This window comes from Mustelus asterias, unplaced genomic scaffold, assembly GCF_964213995.1.
Source record: "Mustelus asterias unplaced genomic scaffold, sMusAst1.hap1.1 HAP1_SCAFFOLD_379, whole genome shotgun sequence".
Classification (NCBI taxonomy): Eukaryota; Metazoa; Chordata; class Chondrichthyes; order Carcharhiniformes; family Triakidae; genus Mustelus; species Mustelus asterias.
The window spans coordinates 322,604-338,683 of NW_027590335.1; the positions used below are offsets into that span (position 1 = coordinate 322,604).

A 16,080-nucleotide genomic window follows, 5' to 3' on the forward strand; every position below is an offset into this window, starting at 1 on the left:
GTGTGTCTCTCTGTGTGAGGGGGTGTCTCTCTCTGTGTGAGGGTGTGTTTCTCTGTGTGAGGGGGTGTGTCTCTGTGTGAGGGGGTGTGTCTCTCTGTGTGAGGGGGTGTGTCTCTCTCTGTGAGGGGGTGTGTCTCTCTCTGTGTGAGGGGGTGTGTGAGGGGGTGTGTCTCTCTCTGTGTGAGGGGGTGTGTCTCTCTCTGTGTGAGGGGGTGTGTGAGGGTGTGTGTCTCTCTCTGTGTGAGGGGGTGTGTCTCTCTCTGTGTGAGGGTGTGTGTCTCTCTCTGTGTGAGGGGGTGTGTCTCTCTGTGTGTGGGGGTGTGTGAGGGGGTGTGTCTCTCTCTGTGTGTGGGGGTGTGTCTCTCTCTGTGTGAGGGGGTGTGTCTCTCTCTGTGTGAGGGGGTGTGTGAGGGGGTGTGTCTCTCTCTGTGTGAGGGGGTGTGTCTCTCTCTGTGTGAGGGGGTGTGTGAGGGGGTGTGTGAGGGGGTGTGTTTCTCTCTGTGTGAGGGGGTGTGTCTCTCTCTGTGTGAGGGGGTGTGTCTCTCTCTGTGTGTGGGGGTGTGTTAGGGGGTGTGTCTCTCTCTGTGTGAGGGGGTGTGTCTCTGTGTGGGGGTGTGTGAGGGGGTGTGTCTCTCTCTGTGTGAGGGGGTGTGTCTCTGTGTGTGGGGGTGTGTGAGGGGGTGTGTCTCTCTCTGTGTGTGGGGGTGTGTGAGGGGGTGTGTCTCTGTGTGTGGGGGTGTGTGAGGGGGTGTGTCTCTCTCTGTGTGAGGGGGTGTGTGAGGGGGTGTGTCTCTCTCTGTGTGAGGGGGTGTGTCTCTCTCTGTGTGAGGGGGTGTGTCTCTCTGTGTGTGGGGGTGTGTCTCTCTCTCTGTGTGGGGGTGCGTGAGGGGGTGTGTCTCTCTGTGTGTGGGGGTGTGTGAGGGGGTGTGTGAGGGGGTGTGTCTCTCTGTGTGTGGGGGTGTGTGAGGGGGTGTGTCTCTGTGTGTGGGGGTGTGTCTCTCTCTGTGTGAGGGGGTGTGTCTCTCTCTGTGTGTGGGGGTGTGTCTCTGTGTGTGGGGGTGTGTGAGGGGGTGTGTCTCTCTCTGTGTGAGGGGGTGTGTCTCTCTCTGTGTGTGGGGGTGTGTCTCTCTGTGTGAGGGGGTGTGTGAGGGGTGTGTCTCTCTCTGTGTGAGGGGGTGTGTGAGGGGGTGTGTCTCTCTCTGTGTGTGGGGGTGTGTGAGGGGGTGTGTCTCTCTCTGTGTGTGGGGGTGTGTCTCTCTGTGTGAGGGGGTGTGTCTCTCTCTGTGTGAGGGGGTGTGTCTCTCTCTGTGTGTGGGGGTGTGTCTCTCTGTGTGAGGGGGTGTGTCTCTGTGTGAGGGGGTGTGTGAGGGGGTGTGTCTCTGTGTGAGGGGGTGTGTGAGGGGGTGTGTCTCTCTGTGTGAGGGGGTGTGTGAGGGGGTGTGTCTCTCTCTGTGTGAGGGGGTGTGTGAGGGGGTGTGTCTCTCTCTGTGTGAGGGGGTGTGTGAGGGGGTGTGTCTCTCTCTGTGTGAGGGGGTGTGTCTCTCTCTGTGTGAGGGGGTGTGTGAGGGGGTGTGTCTCTCTCTGTGTGAGGGGGTGTGTGAGGGGATGTGTCTCTCTCTGTGTGAGGGGGTGTGTCTCTCTCTGTGTGTGGGGGTGTGTGAGGGGGTGTGTGAGGGGGTGTGTCTCTCTCTGTGTGAGGGGGTGTGTGAGGGGGTGTGTCTCTCTCTGTGTGAGGGGGTGTGTCTCTCTCTGTGTGAGGGGGTGTGTGAGGGGGTGTGTCTCTCTCTGTGTGAGGGGGTGTGTGAGGGGATGTGTCTCTCTCTGTGTGAGGGGGTGTGTCTCTCTCTGTGTGTGGGGGTGTGTGAGGGGGTGTGTCTCTCTCTGTGTGTGGGGGTGTGTGTGGGGGTGTGTCTCTGTGTGAGGGGGTGTGTCTCTCTCTGTGTGAGGGGGTGTGTGAGGGGGTGTGTCTCTCTCTGTGTGAGGGGGTGTGTCTCTCTCTGTGTGAGGGGGTGTGTGAGGGGGTGTGTCTCTCTCTGTGTGAGGGGGTGTGTGAGGGGGTGTGTCTCTCTCTGTGTGTGGGGGTGTGTGAGGGGGTGTGTCTCTCTCTGTGTGTGGGGGTGTGTGTGGGGGTGTGTCTCTGTGTGAGGGGGTGTGTGAGGGGGTGTGTCTGGCACGAGCTCTTATTGACTTCCCAACCTTGCGCGAGGCTCCGACTCCCATCCGGGTCCCGGCCGGGAGGGTGGGAACGGTCCCATGGTGCACCGCAATCCCGTCGCCACCCGCGGGCTGCCGCTGCGCATGTGCCCCCGACACCGTTTCTGCTTCCGGGTCAACTGCTACACCGTTTCCGGTTTAATTCCCATGGTGTCCTCCCGGGTGAGTTCCGTTTCCGGGGTGATGGACCCGCTGACTTCCGGTGCAGGAGGAACGTGTGTGTGTTGATCTCCCGGAGAGGCCCCGGCAGGAGAGGCCCCGGCAGGAGAGGCCCCGGCAGGAGAGGCCCCGGCAGGAGAGGCCCCGGCAGGAGAGGCCCCGGCAGGAGAGGCCCCGGCCAGGAGAGGCCCCGGCCAGGAGAGGCCCCGGGCAGGAGAGGCCCCGGCAGGAGAGGCCCCGGGCAGGAGAGGCCCCGGCAGGAGAGGCCCCGGCCAGGAGAGGCCCCGGCAGGAGAGGCCCCGCCAGGAGAGGCCCCGCCAGGAGAGGCCCCGGGCAGGAGAGGCCCCGGCAGGAGAGGCCCCGCCAGGAGAGGCCCCGGCTGCTGCTCCCCGAGGTTGGGATTTGGTCAGTTTTCACAGTCGGGGTTTCGAGCTGCGTCACTGAATCATCACCGCCGCCCAGTGACCCCGACCCAGTGTCCCAGTGACCCCGACCCAGTGACCCCGACCCAGTGTCCCAGTGACCCCGACCCAGTGTCCCAGTGTCCCCGAGTCCCCGACCCAGTGACCCAGTGTCCCCGAGTCCCCGACCCAGTGTCCCCGACCCAGTGTCCCCGAGTCCCCGACCCAGTGACCCAGTGTCCCCGAGTCCCCGACCCAGTGACCCAGTGTCCCCGAGTCCCCGACCCAGTGTCCCCGACCCAGTGTCCCCGAGTCCCCGACCCAGTGTCCCCGAGTCCCCGACCCAGTGTCCCAGTGTCCCCAAGTCCCCGACCCAGTGTCCCAGTGTCCCCGACCCAGTGTCCCCGAGTCCCCGACCCAGTGTCCCCGAGTCCCCGACCCAGTGTCCCAGTGTCCCCGAGTCCCCGACCCAGTGTCCCAGTGTCCCCGAGTCCCCGACCCAGTGTCCCCGAGTCCCCGACCCAGTGTCCCCGAGTCCCCGACCCAGTGTCCCCGACCCAGTGTCCCAGTGTCCCCGAGTCCCCGACCCAGTGTCCCAGTGTCCCCGAGCCCCCGACCCAGTGTCCCAGTGTCCCCGAGTCCCCGACCCAGTGTCCCAGTGTCCCCGAGTCCCCGACCCAGTGTCCCCGAGTCCCCGACCCAGTGTCCCCGAGTCCCCGACCCAGTGTCCCCGACCCAGTGTCCCCGAGTCCCCGACCCAGTGACCCAGTGTCCCCGACCCAGTGTCCCCGACCCAGTGACCCAGTGTCCCCGACCCAGTGTCCCAGTGTCCCCGAGTCCCCGACCCAGTGACCCAGTGTCCCCGACCCAGTGTCCCCGACCCAGTGTCCCAGTGTCCCCGACCCAGTGTCCCAGTGTCCCCGAGTCCCCGACCCAGTGTCCCCGAGTCCCCGACCCAGTGTCCCAGTGTCCCCGAGTCCCCGACCCAGTGTCCCAGTGTCCCCGAGTCCCCGACCCAGTGTCCCCGAGTCCCCGACCCAGTGTCCCCGAGTCCCCGACCCAGTGTCCCCGAGTCCCCGACCCAGTGTCCCAGTGTCCCCGGGTCCCCGACCCAGTGTCCCCGAGTCCCCGACCCAGTGTCCCCGACCCAGTGTCCCAGTGTCCCCGAGTCCCCGACCCAGTGTCCCAGTGTCCCCGAGCCCCCGACCCAGTGTCCCAGTGTCCCCGAGTCCCCGACCCAGTGTCCCCGAGTCCCCGACCCAGTGTCCCCGAGTCCCCGACCCAGTGTCCCCGAGTCCCCGACCCAGTGTCCCCGAGTCCCCGACCCAGTGTCCCCGAGTCCCCGACCCAGTGTCCCCGAGTCCCCGACCCAGTGTCCCCGAGTCCCCGACCCAGTGTCCCCGACCCAGTGTCCCCGAGTCCCCGACCCAGTGACCCAGTGACCCCGACCCAGTGTCCCCGACCCAGTGACCCAGTGTCCCCGACCCAGTGTCCCAGTGTCCCCGAGTCCCCGACCCAGTGTCCCAGTGTCCCCGAGTCCCCGACCCAGTGTCCCCGAGTCCCCGACCCAGTGTCCCAGTGTCCCCGAGTCCCCGACCCAGTGTCCCAGTGTCCCCGAGTCCCCGACCCAGTGTCCCAGTGTCCCCGAGTCCCCGACCCAGTGTCCCAGTGTCCCCGAGTCCCCGACCCAGTGTCCCAGTGTCCCCGAGTCCCCGACCCAGTGTCCCCGAGTCCCCGACCCAGTGTCCCCGACCCAGTGTCCCAGTGTCCCCGAGTCCCCGACCCAGTGTCCCAGTGTCCCCGAGCCCCCGACCCAGTGTCCCAGTGTCCCCGAGTCCCCGACCCAGTGTCCCCGAGTCCCCGACCCAGTGTCCCCGAGTCCCCGACCCAGTGTCCCCGAGTCCCCGACCCAGTGTCCCCGACCCAGTGTCCCCGAGTCCCCGACCCAGTGTCCCCGACCCAGTGTCCCCGACCCAGTGACCCAGTGTCCCCGACCCAGTGTCCCAGTGTCCCCGAGTCCCCGACCCAGTGTCCCCGAGTCCCCGACCCAGTGTCCCCGAGTCCCCGACCCAGTGTCCCCGACCCAGTGTCCCAGTGTGCCCGACCCAGTGTCCCCGACCCAGTGTCCCCGAGTCCCCGACCCAGTGTCCCCGACCCAGTGTCCCAGTGTCCCCGAGTCCCCGACCCAGTGTCCCCGAGTCCCCGACCCAGTGTCCCCGACCCAGTGACCCCGACCCAGTGTCCCAGTGTCCCCGAGCCCCCGACCCAGTGTCCCAGTGTCCCCGAGTCCCCGACCCAGTGTCCCAGTGTCCCCGAGTCCCCGACCCAGTGTCCCCGAGTCCCCGACCCAGTGTCCCCGAGTCCCCGACCCAGTGTCCCCGAGTCCCCGACCCAGTGTCCCCGAGTCCCCGACCCAGTGTCCCCGACCCAGTGTCCCCGAGTCCCCGACCCAGTGTCCCCGACCCAGTGTCCCCGAGTCCCCGACCCAGTGACCCAGTGTCCCCGACCCAGTGTCCCCGACCCAGTGACCCAGTGTCCCCGACCCAGTGTCCCAGTGTCCCCGAGTCCCCGACCCAGTGTCCCCGACCCAGTGTCCCCGAGTCCCCGACCCAGTGTCCCCGAGTCCCCGACCCAGTGTCCCCGACCCAGTGACCCCGACCCAGTGTCCCAGTGTCCCCGACCCAGTGTCCCAGTGTCCCCGAGTCCCCGACCCAGTGTCCCCGACCCAGTGTCCCAGTGTCCCCGAGTCCCCGACCCAGTGTCCCCGAGTCCCCGACCCAGTGTCCCCGACCCAGTGACCCCGACCCAGTGTCCCCGACCCAGTGTCCCAGTGTCCCCGAGTCCCCGACCCAGTGTCCCCGACCCAGTGTCCCAGTGTCCCCGAGTCCCCGACCCAGTGACCCAGTGTCCCCGACCCAGTGTCCCCGACCCAGTGTCCCAGTGTCCCCGAGTCCCCGACCCAGTGTCCCCGACCCAGTGTCCCAGTGTCCCCGAGTCCCCGACCCAGTGTCCCCGACCCAGTGTCCCAGTGTCCCCGAGTCCCCGACCCAGTGTCCCCGACCCAGTGTCCCAGTGTCCCCGAGTCCCCGACCCAGTGTCCCCGACCCAGTGTCCCCGAGTCCCCGACCCAGTGTCCCCGACCCAGTGTCCCAGTGTCCCCGAGTCCCCGACCCAGTGTCCCCGAGTCCCCGACCCAGTGTCCCCGACCCAGTGACCCCGACCCAGTGTCCCCGACCCAGTGTCCCCGACCCAGTGTCCCCGAGTCCCCGACCCAGTGTCCCAGTGTCCCCGAGTCCCCGACCCAGTGTCCCCGAGTCCCCGACCCAGTGTCCCCGACCCAGTGACCCCGACCCAGTGTCCCCGACCCAGTGTCCCCGACCCAGTGTCCCAGTGTCCCCGAGTCCCCGACCCAGTGTCCCCGACCCAGTGTCCCAGTGTCCCCGAGTCCCCGACCCAGTGTCCCCGACCCAGTGTCCCAGTGTCCCCGAGTCCCCGACCCAGTGTCCCAGTGTCCCCGAGTCCCCGACCCAGTGTCCCCGACCCAGTGTCCCAGTGTCCCCGAGTCCCCGACCCAGTGTCCCCGAGTCCCCGACCCAGTGTCCCCGAGTCCCCGACCCAGTGTCCCCGAGTCCCCGACCCAGTGTCCCCGAGTCCCCGACCCAGTGTCCCCGAGTCCCCGACCCAGTGTCCCCGAGTCCCCGACCCAGTGTCCCCGGGTCCCCGACCCAGTGTCCCCGAGTCCCCGACCCAGTGTCCCCGAGTCCCCGACCCAGTGTCCCCGAGTCCCCGACCCAGTGTCCCCGAGTCCCCGACCCGGTGTCCCCGAGTCCCCGACCCGGTGTCCCCGAGTCCCCGACCCGGTGTCCCCGAGTCCCCGACCCGGTGTCCCCGAGTCCCCGACCCGGTGTCCCCGAGTCCCCGACCCGGTGTCCCCGAGTCCCCGACCCGGTGTCCCCGAGTCCCCGACCCGGTGTCCCCGAGTCCCCGACCCGGTGTCCCCGAGTCCCCGACCCGGTGTCCCCGAGTCCCCGACCCGGTGTCCCCGAGTCCCCGACCCGGTGTCCCCGAGTCCCCGACCCGGTGTCCCCGAGTCCCCGACCCGGTGTCCCCGAGTCCCCGACCCGGTGTCCCCGAGTCCCCGACCCGGTGTCCCCGAGTCCCCGACCCGGTGTCCCCGAGTCCCCGACCCGGTGTCCCCGAGTCCCCGACCCGGTGTCCCCGAGTCCCCGACCCGGTGTCCCCGAGTCCCCGACCCGGTGTCCCCGAGTCCCCGACCCGGTGTCCCCGAGTCCCCGACCCGGTGTCCCCGAGTCCCCGACCCGGTGTCCCCGAGTCCCCGACCCGGTGTCCCCGAGTCCCCGACCCGGTGTCCCCGAGTCCCCGACCCGGTGTCCCCGAGTCCCCGACCCGGTGTCCCCGAGTCCCCGACCCGGTGTCCCCGAGTCCCCGACCCAGTGTCCCAGTGTCCCCGTCCCAGTGTCCCCCACCCAGTGTCCCCCACCCAGTGTCCCCCACCCAGTGTCCCCCACCCAGTGTCCCAGTGTCCCCCACCCAGTGTCCCAGTGTCCCCCTCCCAGTGTCCCCCACCCAGTGTCCCAGTGTCCCCCACCCAGTGTCCCAGTGTCCCCCACCCAGTGTCCCCCACCCAGTGTCCCAGTGTCCCCCACCCAGTGTCCCAGTGTCCCCCACCCAGTGTCCCAGTGTCCCCCACCCAGTGTCCCAGTGTCCCCCACCCAGTGTCCCAGTGTCCCCACCCAGTGTCCCTGTCCCAGTGTCCCCACCCAGTGTCCCAGTGTCCCCCACCCAGTGTCCCAGTGTCCCCCACCCAGTGCCCCCGAGTCCCCGACCCAGTGTCCCCGACCCAGTGTCCCAGTGTCCCCGACCCAGTGTCCCCGACCCAGTGTCCCAGTGTCCCCGACCCAGTGTCCCAGTGTCCCCGACCCAGTGTCCCAGTGTCCCCGACCCAGTGTCCCAGTGTCCCCGACCCAGTGTCCCAGTGTCCCCGACCCAGTGTCCCAGTGTCCCCGATCCAGTGTCCCAGTGTCCCCGACCCAGTGTCCCAGTGTCCCCGACCCAGTGTCCCAGTGTCCCCGACCCAGTGTCCCCGACCCAGTGTCCCAGTGTCCCCGACCCAGTGTCCCAGTGTCCCCGACCCAGTGTCCCAGTGTCCCCGACCCAGTGTCCCAGTGTCCCCGACCCAGTGTCCCAGTGTCCCCGACCCAGTGTCCCAGTGTCCCCGACCCAGTGTCCCAGTGTCCCAGTGTCCCCCACCCAGTGTCCCAGTGTCCCCCACCCAGTGTCCCAGTGTCCCCCACCCAGTGTCCCAGTGTCCCCCACCCAGTGTCCCAGTGTCCCCCACCCAGTGTCCCAGTGTCCCCCACCCAGTGTCCCCCACCCAGTGTCCCAGTGTCCCCCACCCAGTGTCCCAGTGTCCCCCACCCAGTGTCCCAGTGTCCCCCACCCAGTGTCCCAGTGTCCCCCACCCAGTGTCCCAGTGTCCCCCACCCAGTGTCCCAGTGTCCCCCACCCAGTGTCCCAGTGTCCCCCACCCAGTGTCCCAGTGTCCCCCACCCAGTGTCCCAGTGTCCCCCACCCAGTGTCCCCCACCCAGTGTCCCCCACCCAGTGTCCCCCACCCAGTGTCCCCCACCCAGTGTCCCCCACCCAGTGTCCCCCACCCAGTGTCCCCCACCCAGTGTCCCCCACCCAGTGTCCCCCACCCAGTGTCCCCCACCCAGTGTCCCCCACCCAGTGTCCCCCACCCAGTGTCCCCCACCCAGTGTCCCCCACCCAGTGTCCCCCACCCAGTGTCCCCCACCCAGTGTCCCCCACCCAGTGTCCCCCACCCAGTGTCCCCCACCCAGTGTCCCCCACCCAGTGTCCCCGACCCAGTGTCCCCGACCCAGTGTCCCCGGGTCCCCGACCCAGTGTCCCCGGGTCCCCGACCCAGTGTCCCCGGGTCCCCGACCCAGTGTCCCCGGGTCCCCGACCCAGTGACCCCGGGTCCCCGACCCAGTGTCCCCGGGTCCCCGACCCAGTGACCCCGGGTCCCCGACCCAGTGACCCCGTGTCCCCGACCCAGTGACCCCGTGTCCCCGACCCAGTGTCCCCGAGTCCCCGACCCAGTGTCCCCGACCCAGTGTCCCCGACCCAGTGTCCCCGACCCAGTGTCCCCGGGTCCCCGACCCAGTGTCCCCGGGTCCCCGACCCAGTGTCCCCGGGTCCCCGACCCAGTGTCCCCGGGTCCCCGACCCAGTGTCCCCGGGTCCCCGACCCAGTGTCCCCGGGTCCCCGACCCAGTGTCCCCGGGTCCCCGACCCAGTGTCCCCGGGTCCCCGACCCAGTGTCCCCGGGTCCCCGACCCAGTGTCCCCGGGTCCCCGACCCAGTGTCCCCGGGTCCCCGACCCAGTGTCCCCGGGTCCCCGACCCAGTGTCCCCGGGTCCCCGACCCAGTGTCCCCGGGTCCCCGACCCAGTGTCCCCGGGTCCCCGACCCAGTGTCCCCGGGTCCCCGACCCAGTGTCCCCGGGTCCCCGACCCAGTGTCCCCGGGTCCCCGACCCAGTGTCCCCGGGTCCCCGACCCAGTGTCCCCGGGTCCCCGACCCAGTGTCCCCGGGTCCCCGACCCAGTGTCCCCGGGTCCCCGACCCAGTGTCCCCGGGTCCCCGACCCAGTGTCCCCGGGTCCCCGACCCAGTGTCCCCGGGTCCCCGACCCAGTGTCCCCGGGTCCCCGACCCAGTGTCCCCGAGTCCCCGACCCAGTGTCCCCGAGTCCCCGACCCAGTGTCCCCGAGTCCCCGACCCAGTGCCCCCGAGTCCCCGACCCAGTGCCCCCGAGTCCCCGACCCAGTGCCCCCGAGTCCCCGACCCAGTGCCCCCGAGTCCCCGACCCAGTGCCCCCGAGTCCCCGACCCAGTGCCCCCGAGTCCCCGTCCCAGTGCCCCCGACCCAGAGTCCCAGTGCCCCCGACCCAGTGTCCCAGTGCCCCCGACCCAGTGTCCCAGTGCCCCCGACCCAGTGTCCCAGTGCCCCCGACCCAGTGTCCCCGTCCCAGTGTCCCCCACCCAGTGTCCCCCACCCAGTGTCCCCCACCCAGTGTCCCAGTGTCCCAGTGTCCCCCACCCAGTGTCCCCCACCCAGTGTCCCCCACCCAGTGTCCCAGTGTCCCCCACCCAGTGACCCAGTGTCACCCTCCCAGTGTCCCCCACCCAGTGTCCCAGTGTCCCCCACCCAGTGTCCCCCACCCAGTGTCCCAGTGTCCCCCACCCAGTGTCCCAGTGTCCCCCACCCAGTGTCCCAGTGTCCCCCACCCAGTGTCCCAGTGTCCCCCACCCAGTGTCCCAGTGTCCCCCACCCAGTGTCCCAGTGTCCCCCACCCAGTGTCCCCCACCCAGTGTCCCAGTGTCCCCCACCCAGTGACCCAGTGTCCCCCACCCAGTGTCCCCCACCCAGTGTCCCCCACCCAGTGTCCCAGTGTCCCCCACCCAGTGTCCCAGTGTCCCCCACCCAGTGTCCCAGTGTCCCCCACCCAGTGTCCCAGTGTCCCCCACCCAGTGTCCCAGTGTCCCCCACCCAGTGTCCCAGTGTCCCCCACCCAGTGTCCCAGTGTCCCCCACCCAGTGTCCCCCACCCAGTGTCCCAGTGTCCCCCACCCAGTGTCCCAGTGTCCCCCACCCAGTGTCCCCCACCCAGTGTCCCCCACCCAGTGTCCCCCACCCAGTGTCCCAGTGTCCCCCACCCAGTGTCCCAGTGTCCCCCACCCAGTGTCCCCCAGCCAGTGTCCCAGTCTCCCCCACCCAGTGTCCCAGTGTCCCCCACCCAGTGTCCCAGTGTCCCCCACCCAGTGTCCCCCACCCAATGTCCCCCACCCAGTGTCCCCCACCCAGTGTCCCCCACCCAGTGTCCCCCACCCAGTGTCCCCCTCCCAGTGTCCCCCACCCAGTGTCCCAGTGTCCCCCACCCAGTGTCCCAGTGTCCCCCACCCAGTGTCCCAGTGTCCCCCACCCAGTGTCCCAGTGTCCCCCACCCAGTGTCCCCCACCCAGTGTCCCAGTGTCCCCCACCCAGTGTCCCCCACCCAGTGTCCCAGTGTCCCCCACCCAGTGTCCCAGTGTCCCCCACCCAGTGTCCCAGTGTCCCCCACCCAGTGTCCCCCACCCAGTGTCCCCCACCCAGTGTCCCCCACCCAGTGTCCCCCACCCAGTGTCCCCCACCCAGTGTCCCCCACCCAGTGTCCCCCACCCAGTGTCCCCCACCCAGTGTCCCCCACCCAGTGTCCCCCACCCAGTGTCCCCCGGTCCCCGACCCAGTGACCCCGTGTCCCCGACCCAGTGTCCCCGTGTCCCCGACCCAGTGACCCCGTGTCCCCGACCCAGTGACCCCGTGTCCCCGACCCAGTGACCCCGTGTCCCCGACCCAGTGACCCCGTGTCCCCGACCCAGTGACCCCGTGTCCCCGACCCAGTGACCCCGTGTCCCCGACCCAGTGACCCCGTGTCCCCGACCCAGTGACCCCGTGTCCCCGACCCAGTGACCCCGTGTCCCCGACCCAGTGACCCCGTGTCCCCGACCCAGTGACCCCGAGTCCCCGACCCAGTGTCCCCGAGTCCCCGACCCAGGGTCCCCGAGTCCCCGACCCAGTGTCCCCGACCCAGTGTCCCCGAGTCCCCGACCCAGTGTCCCCGAGTCCCCGACCCAGTGTCCCCGAGTCCCCGACCCAGTGACCCCGTGTCCCCGACCCAGTGACCCCGTGTCCCCGACCCAGTGACCCAGTGTCCCCGACCCAGTGTCCCCGACCCAGTGACCCAGTGTCCCCGACCCAGGGTCCCCGAGTCCCCGACCCAGGGTCCCCGAGTCCCCGACACAGGGTCCCCGAGTCCCCGACCCAGGGTACCCGAGTCCCCGACCCAGGGACCCAGTGTCCCCGACCCAGTGTCCCCGAGTCCCCGACCCAGTGTCCCCGAGTCCCCGACCCAGTGTCCCCGAGTCCCCGACCCAGTGTCCCCGAGTCCCCGACCCAGTGTCCCCGAGTCCCCGACCCAGTGTCCCCGAGTCCCCGACCCAGTGTCCCCGAGTCCCCGACCCAGTGTCCCCGAGTCCCCGACCCAGTGTCCCCGAGTCCCCGACCCAGTGTCCCCGAGTCCCCGACCCAGTGTCCCCGAGTCCCCGACCCAGTGTCCCCGAGTCCCCGACCCAGTGTCCCCGAGTCCCCGACCCAGTGTCCCCGAGTCCCCGACCCAGTGTCCCCGAGTCCCCGACCCAGTGTCCCCGAGTCCCCGACCCAGTGTCCCCGAGTCCCCGACCCAGTGTCCCCGAGTCCCCGACCCAGTGTCCCCGAGTCCCCGACCCAGTGTCCCCGAGTCCCCGACCCAGTGTCCCCGAGTCCCCGACCCAGTGTCCCCGAGTCCCCGACCCAGTGTCCCCGAGTCCCCGACCCAGTGTCCCCGAGTCCCCGACCCAGTGTCCCCGACCCAGTGTCCCCGAGTCCCCGACCCAGTGTCCCCGACCCAGTGTCCCCGAGTCCCCGACCCAGTGTCCCCGAGTCCCCGACCCACTGTCCCCGACCCACTGTCCCCGACCCACTGTCCCCGACCCAGTGTCCCCGACCCAGTGTCCCCGAGTCCCCGACCCAGTGTCCCCGACCCAGTGTCCCCGAGTCCCCGACCCAGTGACCCGACCCAGTGTCCCCGAGTCCCCGACCCAGTGTCCCCGACCCAGTGTCCCCGAGTCCCCGACCCAGTGTCCCCGACACAGTGTCCCCGAGTCCCCGACCCAGTGTCCCCGACCCAGTGTCCCCGAGTCCCCGACCCAGTGTCCCCGACCCAGTGTCCCCGAGTCCCCGACCCAGTGTCCCCGACCCAGCGACCCCGAGTCCCCGACCCAGCGACCCCGGGTCCCCGACCCAGCGTCCCCGGGTCCCCGACCCAGCGACCCCGGGTCCCCGACCCAGCGTCCCCGGGTCCCCGACCCAGCGTCCCCGGGTCCCCGACCCAGCGTCCCCGGGTCCCCGACCCAGCGTCCCCGGGTCCCCGACCCAGCGTCCCCGGGTCCCCGACCCAGCGTCCCCGGGTCCCCGACCCAGCGTCCCCGGGTCCCCGACCCAGCGTCCCCGGGTCCCCGACCCAGCGTCCCCGGGTCCCCGACCCAGCGTCCCCGGGTCCCCGACCCAGCGTCCCCGGGTCCCCGACCCCGGGTCCCCGACCCAGCGTCCCCGGGTCCCCGACCCAGCGTCCCCGGGTCCCCGACCCAGCGTCCCCGGGTCCCCGACCCAGCGTCCCCGGGTCCCCGACCCAGCGTCCCCGGGTCCCCGACCCAGCGTCCCCGGGTCCCCGACCCAGCGTCCCCGGGTCCCCGACCCAGCGTCCCCGGGTCCCCGACCCAGCGTCCCCGGGTCCCCGACCCAGCGTCCCCGGGTCCCCGACCCAGCGTCCCCGGGTCCCCGACCCAGCGTCCCCGGGTCCCCGACCCAGCGTCCCCGGGTCCCCGACCCAGCGTCCCCGGGTCCCCGACCCAGCGTCCCCGGGTCCCCGACCCAGCGTCCCCGGGTCCCCGACCCAGCGTCCCCGGGTCCCCGACCCAGCGTCCCCGGGTCCCCGACCCAGCGTCCCCGGGTCCCCGACCCAGCGTCCCCGGGTCCCCGACCCAGCGTCCCCGGGTCCCCGACCCAGCGTCCCCGGGTCCCCGACCCAGCGTCCCCGGGTCCCCGACCCAGCGTCCCCGGGTCCCCGACCCAGCGTCCCCGGGTCCCCGACCCCGGGTCCCCGACCCAGTGTCCCCGGGTCCCCGACCCAGTGTCCCCGGGTCCCCGACCCAGTGTCCCCGGGTCCCCGACCCAGTGTCCCCGGGTCCCCGACCCAGTGTCCCCGGGTCCCCGACCCAGTGTCCCCGGGTCCCCGACCCAGTGTCCCCGGGTCCCCGACCCAGTGTCCCCGGGTCCCCGACCCAGTGTCCCCGGGTCCCCGACCCAGTGTCCCCGGGTCCCCGACCCAGTGTCCCCGGGTCCCCGACCCAGTGTCCCCGGGTCCCCGACCCAGTGTCCCCGGGTCCCCGACCCAGTGTCCCCGGGTCCCCGACCCAGTGTCCCCGGGTCCCCGACCCAGTGTCCCCGGGTCCCCGACCCAGTGTCCCCGGGTCCCCGACCCAGTGTCCCCGGGTCCCCGACCCAGTGTCCCCGGGTCCCCGACCCAGTGTCCCCGGGTCCCCGACCCAGTGTCCCCGGGTCCCCGACCCAGTGTCCCCGGGTCCCCGACCCAGTGTCCCCGGGTCCCCGACCCAGTGTCCCCGGGTCCCCGACCCAGTGTCCCCGGGTCCCCGACCCAGTGTCCCCGGGTCCCCGACCCAGTGTCCCCGGGTCCCCGACCCAGGGTCCCCGGGTCCCCGACCCAGGGTCCCCGGGTCCCCGACCCAGGGTCCCCGGGTCCCCGTCCCAGTGTCCCCGAGTCCCCCGAGTTCCCCGAGCCAGTGTCCCGGGGAGGCACGGTGGCACAGTGGTTAGCGCTGCTGCCTCACAGCGCCCGGGACCCGGGGCAGCACGGTGACACAGTGGTTAACGCTGCTCCCTCACAGAGCCAGGGACCCGGGGCAGCACGGTGACACAGTGGTTAGCACTGCTGCCTCACAGCGCCAGGGACCCGGGGCAGCACGGTGACACAGTGGTTAGCACTGCTGCCTCACAGCGCCAGGGACCCGGGGCAGCACGGTGGCACAGTGGTTAGCACTGCTCCCTCACAGAGCCAGGGACCCGGGGCAGCACGGTGACACAGTGGTTAGCACTGCTGCCTCACAGTGCCAGGGACCCGGGGCAGCACGGTGGCACAGTGGTTAGCACTGCTCCCTCACAGCGCCAGGGACCCGGGGCAGCACGGTGGCACAGTGGTTAGCGCTGCTGCCTCACAGCGCCAGGGACCCGGGGCAGCACGGTGGCACAGTGGTTAGCACTGCTCCCTCACAGCGCCAGGGACCCGGGGCAGCACGGTGGCACAGTGGTTAGCACTGCTCCCTCACAGCGCCAGGGACCCGGGGCAGCACGGTGGCACAGTGGTTAGCACTGCTCCCTCACAGCGCCAGGGACCCGGGGCAGCACGGTGGCACAGTGGTTAGCGCTGCTGCCTCACAGCGCCAGGGACCCGGGGCAGCACGGTGGCACAGTGGGTTAGCACTGCTGCCTCACAGTGCCAGGGACCCGGGGCAGCACGGTGACACAGTGGTTAGCGCTGCTGCCTCACAGCGCCAGGGACCCGGGGCAGCACGGTGGCACAGTGGGTTAGCACTGCTCCCTCACAGCGCCAGGGAGCCGGGGCAGCACGGTGGCACAGTGGTTAGCACTGCTCCCTCACAGCGCCAGGGACCCGGGGCAGCACGGTGACACAGTGGTTAGCGCTGCTGCCTCACAGCGCCAGGGACCCGGGGCAGCACGGTGACACAGTGGTTAGCACTGCTGCCTCACAGTGCCAGGGACCCGGGGCAGCACGGTGACAGTGGTTAGCACTGCTGCCTCACAGTGCCAGGGACCCGGGGCAGCACGGTGACACAGTGGTTAGCACTGCTCCCTCACAGCGCCAGGGACCCGGGGCAGCACGGTGGCACAGTGGTTAGCACTGCTCCCTCACAGCGCCAGGGACCCGGGGCAGCACGGTGACACAGTGGTTAGCGCTGCTGCCTCACAGCGCCAGGGACCCGGGGCAGCACGGTGGCACAGTGGTTAGCACTGCTGCCTCACAGCGCCAGGGACCCGGGGCAGCACGGTGACACAGTGGTTAGCGCTGCTCCCTCACAGCGCCAGGGACCCGGGGCAGCACGGTGGCACAGTGGTTAGCGCTGCTGCCTCACAGCGCCAGGGACCCGGGGCAGCACGGTGGCACAGTGGGTTAGCACTGCTGCCTCACAGCGCCAGGGACCCGGGGCAGCACGGTGGCACAGTGGGTTAGCACTGCTCCCTCACAGCGCCAGGGACCCGGGGCAGCACGGTGGCACAGTGGTTAGCACTGCTCCCTCACAGCGCCAGGGACCCGGGGCAGCACGGTGACACAGTGGTTAGCGCTGCTGCCTCACAGCGCCAGGGACCCGGGGCAGCACGGTGACACAGTGGTTAGCGCTGCTGCCTCACAGCGCCAGGGACCCGGGGCAGCACGGTGACACAGTGGTTAGCACTGCTCCCTCACAGAGCCAGGGACCCGGGGCAGCACGGTGACAGTGGTTAGCACTGCTGCCTCACAGTGCCAGGGACCCGGGGCAGCACGGTGGCACAGTGGTTAGCACTGCTCCCTCACAGCGCCAGGGACCCGGGGCAGCACGGTGACACAGTGGTTAG

At 70.6% G+C, this 16,080-nt stretch overlaps 1 protein-coding gene across 7 annotated transcripts in view; it reads left to right on the top strand.

Moving 5' to 3' along the window:
* Window positions 1-2,398: 2,398 nt before the first annotated feature.
* Window positions 2,399-16,080, top strand: part of rrp36 (ribosomal RNA processing 36) — a 58,503-nt gene continuing 44,821 nt past the window's right edge. Inside the window, exons 1-2 of one of the 7 annotated variants that reach the window (XM_078204552.1) lie at window positions 2,399-2,699; window positions 2,731-2,778. The gene's annotated coding sequence lies outside the window, so the exon portion shown is untranslated. Of the gene's footprint in view, window positions 2,779-16,080 lie in introns of all 7 variants that reach the window. The other 6 variants (XM_078204554.1, XM_078204553.1, XM_078204555.1 and 3 more) reach the window with 6 other exon arrangements.